The sequence below is a fragment of the Rousettus aegyptiacus genome, unplaced genomic scaffold (assembly GCF_014176215.1).
Source record: "Rousettus aegyptiacus isolate mRouAeg1 unplaced genomic scaffold, mRouAeg1.p scaffold_m13_p_5, whole genome shotgun sequence".
In the NCBI taxonomy this organism is placed as follows: Eukaryota; Metazoa; Chordata; class Mammalia; order Chiroptera; family Pteropodidae; genus Rousettus; species Rousettus aegyptiacus.
In genome coordinates, this window is record NW_023416308.1 from 103,612,185 (window position 1) to 103,623,037 (window position 10,853).

Here is a 10,853-nt window from a genome sequence, read left to right on the forward strand (position 1 = left end):
GGTATTCATTTTATAATGCCCAAATTATATGTATATAATATATATATTGTCAACAAATTGACAATATGTACATTAATATGTGTGTATACATATACGAATATATATTTTGTGAAACAGTTAAATTATAAATATACAATTTCAAATAGTATTTACCTGTGGAAATAGGCAAAAAGGTAAGATAAGGGAAGAACAAACTGGTGAATATTTAGTTTTGAGGAGTGATTGACACTCAGGTATTCATCTCAATGTATATATATACATATACATGCACATAGAATAGTGTCTAACAAACAAGTTATATGTGTACAAGATCATTTCTTGTCATGAGAATGACCTGAGGCGGATAAGATTTCTAGATGAAAATGATAGTGAAGCCTATGGTGAAAATGGTCAGTTGATGAAGTTTTGGGTTGTCATGGTGGTAACGCTGAGAGAGATTAATGGCTTAGAGAAATAGTCTAGATAATACTATTTAGGTGTAAAATGAATGCATGTGTTGAGGGCAGGCATATATAAATATGCTCTCCAGGGTTTTTTCTTGAGGGTTTAATTTATGTATTGACTTAAATTGGATTCAGGATCAGCTAAAATGTTTCCCCTATAGCAACATACATTTTATCCCTATCTAAAGGGTTCTGCCCACCCCTACAGTCACTCCTAATTTACCTCATCCTGTTTTACTTTCTGTACAATACTTATCATTGTTTGAAATAATCTTGTTTACTTGGTTGTAAACATATTTATTGACTTTTGCTTCCTGCCTGAATGTAAGTTTCCTGACCAGAGGGGCTTTGTTTGTCTTGTTAAAAATTATATTACAAACATCTGACAGAATCCTATACAGGATGGACTCAATACATATTTACACATAATTAAGAAGGAGAGTAAAATTGCTGGAAAGAAAGACAAAAGGCAGGCTGGCAGGAAGTAAAGAAGGAAGGAAGGGAGGGTGGGAGGGATGGAGAGAGAGGGAAGGAGAAAGAAAAAGAAAGAAAAGGATAGGAGTAACAGAACAGAGGAAAATTTAAGAACTTGCTTTTTGTGTAGACACAAGAGGAATATCAGACATAAAGTAAATACACTATTTCTTCTTAAAAGATTTAAAGTATATTTCACAGTGTGTGTACAATTACTTGTACCACCCGTGAATATGGATGTGTGAGTGAAAAAGATTTTTATAACTTCCTTGTATCCAAATTCCCCTGACCAAATTTTTGACTCACGTTTATATGTAAAACGTGAATCTGCATTAGAAATATACAAGTTGGCTTCAATGGTCAAAGCAATGTCTGATTGTTAAATCACAGGAGGATCAAGTTATCAAATCAAATTCATACAAATCAGGAATTTTCCCAGGCTTTACTCATAATTCCCAGAATAAAAGTAATCGTGAGGCACAGGTAAAACGGGAGAGTTCCAGGACCACCAAAGCAGCTTTAGCACACATTCTGTCTTAGGTTAACATAGGTGATCATGTCTTTCACTGAAAGCAGTCATTTTAGTCATAAAACTCCTATGGTTAGAGATATTCATGTTGCTTACACAAACTTTTGCATGGAGACATGCCCTATATATTGATAGATCCCGACTGTGTCTACCATAAACAATCCTACACAGAGAAGATACAATCTGTTAAAATAATTTCATAGAAAAAGACTCTCCTGTCTATGGCTGTGCTACTCTGAACAAGCCCGATCACATCTGATCTCGGAAGCTAAGCAGGGTCGGGCCTGGTTAGTACTTGGATGAGAGGCCACCTAGGAAGACCAGATGCTGTTTACTAATCAAATGTGGATATTAGAACTGTTTCTTAACCATTTTCTTCCCAGTCTACCTTGATTTTCATTTCTACTTGCCACATTATTGTCAAATGTCATCTTTCCACAATATTTTAAGCAAAAGACAAAAGCCTACTAATACCCTAACAATGACTAGTATTTGAATCATTCACTGAAAAAGAGATCCCTTTTTATGAAGTATATTAAGTATAACCATATTCTTTCATAGTTTTCTTTTAACCACAGCAATGACCTGATTGCCTCCCCAAAGCCCTGCTTATCAACATCATTGCATTGAGCATTAGGATTTCAACATTCATACCCTAGTAAGAACCATTTATTACTTCCCTTTTATCCTCAGATAATTATATTGTTTAAGGCACATTTTCCAAGTAACCATGTCTCATAAATTCAGATTTCATATTAGTTTTCCATAAGCAAAGCTAAGTAGAGCAGGTACATCCTAATGATAGCATATCTATCATTAGTCTATTTACAAGTATATCTGACTGGGTCACCTGACGTATAATTATTTTCTTCCAAAGCAGTCAAGAACATCATTCATCTTGTGAGAGTCAGTGCCCAAAAATATTGCTTCTCTTTCACCTCAACAGCACACTAATAACCTAAAAAAAATAGTGCCTAAAATATCGGATTAGGTAAGATTAGTGAGAGCTAGTTACAAACCACTTGCTGATCAACAGCTGCCCCTGCCCATCATAGTCGTCACCATACATCTAGTCTCCACAGAGAAATCTAGACTTTTGGACTCAAAGTTAAGGTCTTCTGTGACAAGCAGGCTGAGATAGTTTCAGAGCACATGAACGATGAGACACATATGAGCAGCCAACACAAGCAGGTGACAGTGAAGTCAAGCAGACTCAGCTTCTCTTGCTCTTAAGGACACCTGACTAATATGTCACCAGGGATTTATAGGAGCTCCAAGAGCAATGTCCATATGTTGACAACTTTCATGTGTCTTTTGGAAATGGAAGTGGTTTATAGGCATAAAAGTAACAGAAGATGAGGTTAGAGAAAGAGCTCCAGATAAACAGCATTCTGTACAAAGCCCAGCTTAACCACTTGAAGATTTCTCATTTTAGATCCAGTGGTTTGAAATGTGTAGACTGATTATTTAACTATATCTTATTTGGTTATTTAATCATGTCTTATTACTCTATAACATATGCTATTTAGAGAGAGTCAGCAGTAGAGTGATCCAGAAACATGCTCTATAGTGAGATCAAGGTATTTATTCCATTTGGAAATTTCAGATGAATGTTTCCACATCAGCATTGTATATCTTTCTTCTCATAATAAACAGTTTTAAAGTTTCTTTTTGGTATCTTATGAGGACACAAAATTAATATTGACCAAAAAAGGAAACATTTTAATTAGGATATAATATGTATATGCTTTATGTTGACATCATAAAGTAAATAAATACAAATGAAATCAGCCTTTGGGATCATATCCTAGTTTTGGTTTTAAGCCTCACTTTCCACTTACTATACTGATTCTCTGGAGGATTAAATGATGTTTTGACAAATGAATGTCTAAATTACTTGGAATTATTCGTGGTTGGTATAAAACATTTAACTCTTCTTATAAAGGTATATTTATTTTGGATTTAAGTTGTTATATTTTTAAAAATGCAAGCTCTGTGAAGACTGTACTATTTATTTGTTTACCCTCAGAACAGTGCCTGGCACATAATAAGTCTCTAAAAAAATTTCTGTGTGAATGAATAACATGATAGAATTGTATGGACCTGCTCAAAAGACTTTAGACATACTCATAACAAATATGCTAATTAATTTTTTAAAAAAACAGATACTCAGAGTAAGAAAGAAAATTCTATAGTTTGATTGAGTAATATATTTATTGCTCTCTGTATGAATTACATTAGCAAGCAGAGCAGTATGATGTCCCAGGGTGACGGATTGATTTTCCTTTTTTGTTCAATCTACTAGTGTCAGAATTGAGCTATTTCATGCAAACACATTGGCTTTATACACTGATCCACCATTCCAGCCAAATTTAAAGACTTACAACCAGATAGAAACCAATGGCTGCCTTTCTCTTGCAAGTAAGTCAAAAGGAGCTTATTGGTCATAATTAACACAGTGTTATTTGAAGCATTCTCAGTGATGTGACATAGAAAAGATTTCAGAGATCACCTAACCCATCATCTTTGTGTTTCAGATAAAACAGATGCCCAAAGACAGCAGATCACTTTTAAAAATGCCAAAATCTCTGTATGAAAGGATTGGGGAGAAAAATAAACTGACCTAAAAAAATGTCACGGTCCTAGGAACCCAGGATTTTTTTTTTCTAAATCAAAGATTCCTATCAATTTTAATACTAAACAATCTTGAACAATATAACCTTTAAATGAAAAATCTGTCTTAGAGATGATTGTAAAACTCAGTGCAAGTTCAAGTTACTGGATTCTTTGGATAATAGTGTTAAGCAAAATAAGTATGATTTCCTGATAGTGATACATCCACATGCACCCAAGGGCATTTCTGCTGCACTTAAAACAAAGTGGCTAATTATTTACTTACTTACTTTCTTTCATTCATTCATTCATTCATTCATTCATTCATGTTTCTTCGTGAACAATTTCTAAGAGGGAATTTAAAAGTGAAACTTCTTTGGTCCAGGCAGGTTATATCAGCTGTGATTTTGATTCTGTACACTTTATCTGACCTCTGCTACTACCACTTAAATCCAAGCTACCAACATCTTTTACTGCCATATCTTTAGTCTTCTGATTTCCCATTGCCTTTATTCTACTTTACGATCATTTTCTCAAATATCACTAAGAGTGATTTAGTAAAAAAAAAAAAAAAAAGGACGAGACTGTGTTATAGCCCTACTTAAAATTCCGCAATGGCTTTCTTTAGCATCCTTACTTAAGATAATAATAATAACAACAATAATAATTCCTTATATGGCATGAGACCCTATTAATTTAAATTTTTTTTAATGTTTTAACCTTGGCCATGGTGCTCTTAGTACCACTCATGGTCTGACCATACTGACCTTCTCTTAGTTGCCACTCTTTCTTTCCTCTGGGTTTTTTTTCACATATGCTGTTTCATCTTTTCAGTAGTTGTTCCCTTTGCACACTTGCACATGGGTAGCTCCTTTTGACCCATCTTGTCTTATTTTTACATCTCCTCAGTTGAGAAGTCCTCAGCTCCATCTGAAGCATATGAACTAGTTCCACCTACCAACTCCTATATTTTTTAGATCAGCCCCATGTTTATTTCTTTTATAACACTAATTACATATTGTGATTAGTGTAGTTCTTCCATTCTCAGATATCGATTGTTTATCTTTTCTTCCAGACTATAAACTTCTTAAAGGCATGGTCTATGTCTGTTTGCATTCACTATTGTATCACAAGTGCTTAATTAGGACCTGGGACATAACAGGTAGTCAGCAAATATTTGATGAATAAATAATAAATGTTTCATTATTTTTACGTAGTTATTTGAAGAGTACAACTAATGGTCTCCATAGGAAACATTTCCAACTCAGTAGTTCAAGCAATTTGTGGTTTGAGTAGTTCTCCTTAGGTATTTTAGCTAAACTTTCACCCACAAACTCTAGAGCTGTGTTGCCCAATATGGTAGCCACTAGCCACATATAATTAAATCAAATAAAATTAATAATTTCATTCCTAAATTACCCTGGCCATACTTTAGTTGTTTGATAGCCATGCCACATATGGCTAATGGTGGCTGCATTGGATGGTATAAAACATTTGTCATCAAAGAAACGTCTATTGTAAGCTCTGTTTAGAGGAGGATTCCCCAATCCCTTGGTCTTGGACAGGTATCGGTCTGTGGCCTGTTAGGTACCAGGCCACACAAAAGGAAGTGAGTGGCTGGCGAGCGAGCCAGAGAAGCTTCATCTGTATTTGCAGCTGCTCCCCAGCGCTAGCATCACCGCCTCAGCTCCACCTCAGATCAGCAGGCATTAGAGTCTCATAAGAGCACCAGTCCCTGCTGCCAAAAAGGTTGGGGACCGCTGGTTAGAGTCTTATCTCATCACAGCGCTTTAATGTATTGATTTAAAATGAGAGACAGAATTATTAAAGATATAAGGCATTGGAGTATAAGAGAATTACAATAGAGAAACTCAATACTTCATTTAAAAAGTTCAAAAATAATTTTCGTGTTCATATTCTATAGTATGCCTTTTAATATATGCTGAGTATAAGCAATGAAAAAAATATATTATCGACTTCTATCCTCATGTGTCTTATAAACTAGAGAAGTCAAAAAAATTAACGCCTCAGTTTTGCCTTCTTTAAAATAGTACCTACATTATAGGTTACTCTTAAGTTATTCACTTAAAAAGTGCTTAGAATATAGTAAATACTCAGTATTTCTTGGCTATTATTATTATAGTGACAATAGTATTAAAATTGTGATGAAGATAACGAAAGAAACAAAAATAATGAAATGATAGAGAAAAATGAAAGGAATGAAGGAGAGATGGATCGCCTGAGGTATGGTGGTCTGAAATGGCTTCTCTAAAGGGTGACCTTCAAACTGTGGCCATGATATTGAAAGAGAGCCAGCACTGAGACAAAAAGGAGAAATATGTTCCAGAAAAAAGAGAGCATATACTGAAAGAAAAGGAAGAGTTTGTTATATTGAAGAACTAAAAAGAAGCCAACGTAGCTGGAATGTAACAGCAACAAGGAACATACTACATGCAGTGATTGTGGAGAGGGAGAAAGTACATAATTTTGCACATGTCTTCTAGGCTGTGTATAGGGTTTTAAAAGACATTATTATTATCTTATTCTAATTGTACTGGGAGGCCATAGGAGAATTTTATGCAGAGGAAAACCATAATCTGATACGTTTTAAGACCTATGTCTGGCTGATTATAGGTGATTAAAAGTGGTTAAAAGATAAGCAGAGACCAGATTGATATATAAATGTGCAATGAGTGAATGAGGTCAATATACTTAAGTGTTCTGCAGATACATTCATCAGCTCTGCTGCAATAAGAGACAGCCCCCAAGTCATACTCATTTAGAAAAACAAAGGATTTTTTTTTGTTGTTCTCATGACAAATACACAGCTAATCTGTTGTGAGTCTGATAAATTCCTACTTTTTTTTACTGTTGTAAATTGCAGCTTTGTTTCAAATGTCTTTGCACTCTGAAACCTAAATCCTAAGTGGTGGCCCCAAAAGGAATATTTTTATTCTTATAGCACAGGAGAAGCAAAAGGGTTACAGAAATATACTATGACTCAAAGTGCAAGCCCAGACTCCTATATTCATGAAATGAAGAGAAACATAGGAAGTAGAGACCATAGACCCATAAACTATCACAGGGAACAAAGCTCCCAAGAAAAATTCACTGCTCTATATGAAGTTTCTGTCCTCTCTTTGTATGTTCTTTTTTTTAAGTATTTATATCATTCTCTTTATTTTGTTTTGTATTTTGTTTTTTTGCTGCTGTAAGCTTTAAGCTGAAAGTATGCTTTTTATGAAAATATAAAAACCCAGAAAATCCCATCATCTCTATTTACAGACTAGTATTTGATGGTATGCTTTACAAAACAGTTTCAAATTCTCATCCTCAGAGTCGGGGAATATCTCAGTGGCATTTCTATGCACTACCAATTTGCAAAATGATAATAGCAATAATAATAGTGACTGCTATTTACTAGATGAAAACTCTACGCTGAGCACTTTACATATATTATTTCAAATCTGTATCAAAACTCTGCAAGGGAGGTATTGTCTCCCTTCTTGTAATTGAGTAAACTGGGGTTTATAGAGTTCAAATTACTTGCTCAAACTCAAAGGTGGTAAAGGATTGAGCTGAATCCAATCCTGAGTTCAAAGCCTCTTATCTAAAGTCTTGCTACTAGCATTTCTTGTTTTATATCTTGATATGAACATGAACAGCTGCTCTGGAGGAGAAATGGAAGTGTCACAATGAGTGTACCCTTTGCTGAAGTTAGTAAGAGTACACAAAGTTCTATTTCACGATTGTTTATTTCTTTTGTTACTTTATGGTAAAGTATAAGTATGCCATTTTATAATTAAGGTATCCATTATTCAGTCAACATTAAAAATGAGTCCTGACAAGTCACAGAAAAGAAACTTTGAGCAATTTAGAATGTACTAAAAAAGAATAATATGATTCTGATATAAAAAATATGTCTGAAATTTGTGGAGTGGAATAAAATACATTTATCTCCTAAATCATTCTAAAGCTATCTTAAAAACCACAGATCCCAAAATATAAATGAGATATGAGTCAAATAAAATATATTAAATAAGTGATATCTTAGATATTTCAAGACCTTGATTCTAAATGAAATATTTTCAGATGGTATAGCACACATTTTACTGAATGCTGTTTACTTTATCTGGAGCCCTATCTCTAACCGACCTTCTTTTACAGTTATGCCCACAAAACACCTCCATTCTCTAAAGGCATATTAAAGATGTCAACATGTGGACATTGTCCTTGGAGCTCCTATAATTCCCTGATGACATATTAGACAGATGATCTTAGGAGCAAGAGAAGCTTTGACTTCACTATTACCTGCTTGTGTTCGCTATCCATATGCGGCTCATCATACATATACTCTGAAACTGTCTCACCCTGCTCGTCACATAAGACCTTAACTTTGAGTCCAATAGTCCAAATTTCTTTATGCTGCATGGTGATCACAAGCAGCAATCATGGGCACAGGCATCTGTTGGTCGGCAAGAGATTTGTTACCTCATTATAATCTTTTGAACAACCCACTGAGGTGAGATTGCCCTCATTTTTTAGATGAGGATACTGAAACTCAAAGAGTTTACATTGCAAGCTCAAGGTCAATGGGCAATAACAACTGCCCAGTGGGTTGCTCTAAGAATTACAACATATTAAAAAATGAATAACGATAAACTATAGTACTTCATATATTTAATTCCTTTTTTTCCTGAAGAATCTAGAAAAACTGCCAGCAATCTATTGATACTTTATCATACCTTACTGTAAGCCTGAATACTTTCAAGTTATTAACATGAAAATATGATGGCTCACTTGCACATAAAAGATAGCAGTGATGAATAGGAAAAACAAGTACAATTGTAAATATAGTCGTTTACCTTAGGAGAAAAAATGATGACTATCTTTTTGATTTCTGCATTCCTAAGGGGATTTTGCATATTGGCAACATCAATTTTAAACAATTGCATAGTAAGTCATTAACATGTTGGAAAAAAACTAACAAATTTATGTCTGTATATTTCAATCAATTTTAGCCAGGTGTAAGACAAGGTTTTTTTTTCAGCCAATATGATGGGAGAGAAAACAATTTAACCTATGTTTAAAATGAGCTGTGCTAACACTTTATGGTTTTCAGAAAATCCTACACGTGAATTCTCTTTATGTTCCCACTTACTTCCTCATAGAAGCACTTTTAATATTTTCACAGCAATTGTATTAAGAAAAAATTAACAGAATATACCTTTACTTTAATTAGAACTATTAAATAAACGGCAGAAAGTAGTCTTTAGAATTACAAATTATACTTGGAAAGTACCTATTCTTGGTTGTTATTCACCCCATAGGGCTTGCATATGGAGATATCTTGTAAAGGCTTCAAAGAGTTTGTGAATCTCTAAAACTTTATTAAAATATATTTGCATATTTTTCAGTGTGAGTTTATAGTTTTCATTCAATTCCACCATGGCTGGAAAATAACCAGGCACTTGCTTTCCCTAGCACCTGTACTAATTTTAAAACCTCGATTAGCATTTTTAAGACACTAAATCCAAGATGCAATGTTGGTGCCATAAATGGATATAGGAGAGATAATGGTTGGAGGAAATTCCTCTACCAACAAAGAAACTCAATTCAAAGAAACCTTAAGAATAATCTACCCAACCCATATAGTCTTAACTTGAATCTCCTTTACTCATCTCTAGCAGGTATTTATTTACATTCGTCTATCTATAGAAAGTGTGGACTGTGTAATTAGTTCACTGCTTTAGGTAGCTATTTATTAAAAAGTTAATATAAATAATAGACACCTCTTGGAGTGAATGCCTAATAAAGAGCAAACCAAGAAATGACTACTCAGAAGAGAGAAATTAGCTTTCAGAAGTTCTCTGGTCTTTAAAAGTATATCATTTCATCAGATGAGCAAATTACTGACCAACTTCAACAACCTCTCCTGCCACAAGAAATCAGGTGCAACCAATGTTACCCTTCATTTCACAAGTGAAGTAAATGAGTATTATCACATTTAAATGATTTAATCATTCAACTGAGGCCAGAATTTACAACCAGAAATCTCAAATACCTGGTTATTTAGTGTTTTTACCACATTAACGGACTTTTTAAACTAACTTTGATTTCTATGCAGTAACTAATATATCTATGTAAAACCCTTGAAATGATTTCCTAGTACACTTAAGATAATCATAATTATTTTTTAGTTCTAAACTATGGTCTATTTTTCCTAGAACACATTTCTCCTCATTGTCCCAATCCTGGTTCCTTTCATCATTCTGGTCAGTTTGAAAGTTCTCTCTTCAGAGAAACCATCTTGAATCACCGGATCTCAGTAGGTCTTTACAACTTTTCCCCTTCACTGCTTTTTTTCTCTCATGTCATTCCTTTAGTTTCATTCTCTTTCTTAATCACAATGTTAACACACATTCCAATAAAAGTAAGTGAAATAGCTCCATCTTGCTCATTTATCCACTATCAAGAAGGATCCTATCAGTAGAGAGGTTGGCTGAAGAAAAATTTTCACTGCAATTTATACTTCAACTCTTTTTACTAGGACATCAATATTTACATATCATGCAGGATAAATTCTCCATAATTTTATAAGTCTGGAGTAAATTAAAAAGATAAATGATAGAGAGAGAGAGAGAGAGAGAGAGAGAGAGAGAGAGAGAGAGAGAAGAAGAAGAAGAAGAAGAAGAAGAAGAAGAAGAAGAAGAAGAAGAAGAAGAAGAAGAAGAAGAAGAAGAAGTAGTAGTAGTAGTAGTAGTAGTAGTAGTAGTAGTGATGCTCAGATAACC

The 10,853-nt window shown here is 34.1% G+C and overlaps 1 pseudogene; it reads left to right on the forward strand.

Moving 5' to 3' along the window:
* Positions 1-1,663: 1,663 nt before the first annotated feature.
* LOC118603042 lies at positions 1,664-1,782 on the forward strand (annotated as a pseudogene).
* Positions 1,783-10,853: the final 9,071 nt, after the last annotated feature.